The sequence below is a fragment of the Ceratotherium simum genome, chromosome 3 (genome assembly GCF_057802395.1).
Source record: "Ceratotherium simum simum isolate JZ-2026a chromosome 3, ASM5780239v1, whole genome shotgun sequence".
Lineage (NCBI taxonomy): Eukaryota > Metazoa > Chordata > Mammalia > Perissodactyla > Rhinocerotidae > Ceratotherium > Ceratotherium simum.
Window position 1 is genome coordinate 6,233,345 of NC_141902.1, and position 3,750 is coordinate 6,237,094.

Consider the following 3,750-nt stretch of genomic DNA (forward strand, 5'->3'; position numbering starts at 1 on the left):
GAAAACAAAAAAGTTTTAGAAGAAAATGAAAACTATCCACAATTTACTTATTCACCTACAACTATTCTTGATATTTTAGTATTTTTACTTATAGTGTATTTTCTATTCATATGGTTATATTTTAAGCATAATTGCAGTAATATTATTTATATAATTTTGTGACCTACTTGTTTAATGTAGCACTCTTCTGTGACTTTAAATATCTTGGAAAACAGGGAAGAGAAATTACGGAGGAAACAGAATACATTTAACCTATCCCTATTGCCTGACATTCAAATTAGTTCCAATCCATGATGTGGAGATCCCCATATAATGAATCTTTGTAAGTTTTGCGTGCTTCTCTGATGATTTCCTTTGTCTAATCTTTCGGTGTTTCCTTGCTTGATCTCTTATGGTGTGCCGGTTTCTGTGTAAGAGGCTGGATTCTAACTGTTAAGAAGAGGCAGCCCTGGCTCGCAAGACCTCACAGTGTAATGGGGCGAGAGGTGCATAAAAGAGGATCTTATGAGCGTGATGGTAGTGACAAGAGCAGTGTTTTATGGGAAAGCAGAGGAAGCGTCCCTAACCCAGTGTGGGAGGGCAGGAGGAAGGGTAGGCAAGCGGTAAGGATGTGTGTGGGGCCGAGGGTGAGCAGAGGAGGGAGGTTGTGAGCCAACCAGGCAGGTGAGAAACAGCACTGTTTGGGGGATGGGGATGGGAAAGAAGAGGATTTCAAAAACCTCACAGGTAAGTCACCACTTAATAGCCCTACTTTATAAGGTCGCTGTGAGGATTAAATGAGATCATGGAAATTGCCCAGCAAGGTGCCTGGCACTTAGGAAGCACTTGGAGTTAGCCAATGCTTTCGTGATCATCCGCGTTGTAACTGTCCCTCCTCTATGTTTGTATGTTAACAGAGTCAGGCCTGGCTGTCTCAGACCATCCCTCACACGGCCATGTGGAAACCCTCGTCGTCACAGCAAAGCCAGCCGTTCCATAGCTTGTCTTGTGTGCCGGGCACTGTTCTAAGTGCTTTACCGAGAGTTTAAGAAGTTGGCCAGGCAGTCTGGTTCCAGAGGCCGTACCCCAGCCAGGACATCATAGTCCCTTGTCACACATTCTTGCCATGACTTTTCAATCCCAGAGATAAAACGGTCTAATTCTCTCCTTCCAGAGGAGGCTGACTTGAACTGAAACAGATCCTGAATCTGACTTTGGTAATAACCAACATAAATAAATAGAGACGTTGTGAATTCAAAGCTTGTAACAGGGTCTCTAGCTCAGGTCCTGTGGATGCTAAGGTATGGGCTCTCATCCACCATTGTCTATCTCTGACTCTGTAGGTTTCCTGGACCTTTATCGTGCCCCTCATTTAATGCTTTTATTGCCCCTATTAACTCCTCCATAGTGATTAGTAATACAAACCTTTAAAATGAAAGATGTGTGTATTCATTTTTTGTTGAGAGCAATACAGTGGGGATCTAGGCAGACAGGCTCATGCTTTGCAGCTGAACTTGAGGCGATGGCCTCAAAAAACAGAATAGATAGAGCAAGTGTGGTAGGCAGAATAATGGACCCCCGACAGATTTGATGATGTGATGCTGCTGACTGTGAAGATGGAGGAAGGGGCCACGAGCCAGGAAATGCAGGTGGCCTCTAGAAGCTGTAAAAGGTAAGGAAACAGATTCTCCCCCACAGCTTCCAGAAGTAACACAGCCCTGCCAACACTTTGACTACTTACCACGCTCAGTAAGATCCACTTAGGCCTTCTGACCTCCAGAACTGTAAGAGAATAAATTTGTGTTGTTTAAGCCACTTAGTTTGTGGTAACCTGTTACAGCAGCAATAGGAAGCCAGTACAGCCAATGAGAAGAGGATGTGGCAGCAGCACTCGAGGCCCAAGGCCGGTCACAGGCTGGGGATGGGGAGCGTCTCAGGGCCTTGACCAGCGTGAGGGTCCTGTGCGTTTCAGTTCTTCCCAGTCCCTGCACCAGTAGTTTGTATTAACATTGGGTGTGTCAAAGGTGAAATGGGCCCAAAGATCTCTGAAGTTGGCGGACACATTGGTAAAAAAGCTTTGATTGGTGCAATAGAATGTAAGAGGGAAAGAAGGTGGGTAAAAATATTTTGTAAAGTAAAAAGTTTTTTGTGATAAGGAAAATTGTTTATGCCGTTGAATAATGCAGAGTTGGAAAATAATACATTGTTGTATAGCCGTTTGTAGTTCATGTAGCATTTTCATAAATAATTTATCTCATTTTTAAAACATTATTTCAAAATAACTTTTTGCTATACAGATGGGTAAGAACTGTTATCTTTCTTTTATGGTTGAGGCAACTGAGATGCAGAAGTATGACATTTGCTCAGAGTCACACAGCTGATAAATGACAGCCAGGATTTCAACTCAGGTCTGATGTCTTCCCAACCCAAGTGCTTTTTTCATTGCTCCTTGCTGTCTCAGATGGACTAAAAAACTCACCAGTTCCTTGATAGATCCTGAGTTTATCTCCCCAAAAATGACGCTACCAAAGAGAGGAATTCTATATGGTTGTGTGTACAAACTGGAGACCATGTAGCATTTTACACCTCCAATTTCTAGATATATTCCTCAATATTTAAAACATTTTTGTACTAAAATGACTGCCATCTAGGAAATTAGAACTTTTTGTAATTTTATTATTGTTAAACAGTTTATAAGAGGAGGTACATCAGATGACTTGTCTAATTAATACAAAATTTGAACATCTCTTCCCATTCTCACTGTTTATTTTAGGTAATCAATGGTTTGTACAACTAAAAATAAATTCCAAAGACATTCTGAGATTTAGGAGAGATCTATTGGAACGATGACAGAGACCTGGGCCACTGACATTGAACTCAGAATATTTAAAAATTAACTCCAGTTCTCCTGATCCCCAGGGCAGAGCTGTTTCTATTACGGTGCACTGGGGTTCTGGGTCAATGTTGTGTATGTGGGGACACAACTTCTGTTCCAAGGTGGGCAGTATGGTGACTTCTGGGCTTTTACAGTCACTCTCAAACCTAGACACTGTACATGGCATAAAAACCCTTGGGACACCCCTGATGACTTAGAGGCAGTGTGGTTTGATGAAGTACTCTGGGCGGCAAATCTAGAAATCTTGTTCATATTGGCTTCCTTACTGCCCCCTTGATGATTCTTGTACTTCCTGAAGTTCTCTATCTGGAACACTCTTCCCCCAGATATGTCTGGTTCCCTATTTAACTTACGTCTTAGAGAAACTATTCCTGACCTCCTTATCAAAAGTGGCGCTTCCCCTCCCCCTTCAGTCCCTGTCTCCTTATTCTGGATTTCTTCCTAGTATTTATCACCAGCTGACATCACATTGTTTATTGTCTCCATGACAATATGACAAATGTAAGCCCCATGAGGGAGAGGGGCTATGTGTTGAATAAACCTATATTCTCACCTCCTAGAATAATGCCTGGTGAACAGGAATCAATAAACTTATTGAATAAAAGAAAAACACTCCAGTAGTAGTTATGTATCTGGAATAGTGTTTCAAAGATGAATAGTTTAAATAATCTTGCATTATGTTTCATTTATATATTAATAAAATATACATAAATATATATAATATTATTGTATATCTGCCAAAGACTTTTTCCATTTAAATGCTTTATGTGCAAGGCTAAATTTGAAACATGATTTAAAGAACTGAAGTAGTTCATATTTTAAAAGGGAACTGAAAAATCTCACTCTTGTAACATGGTTTTTAAGGATTCAAGTAT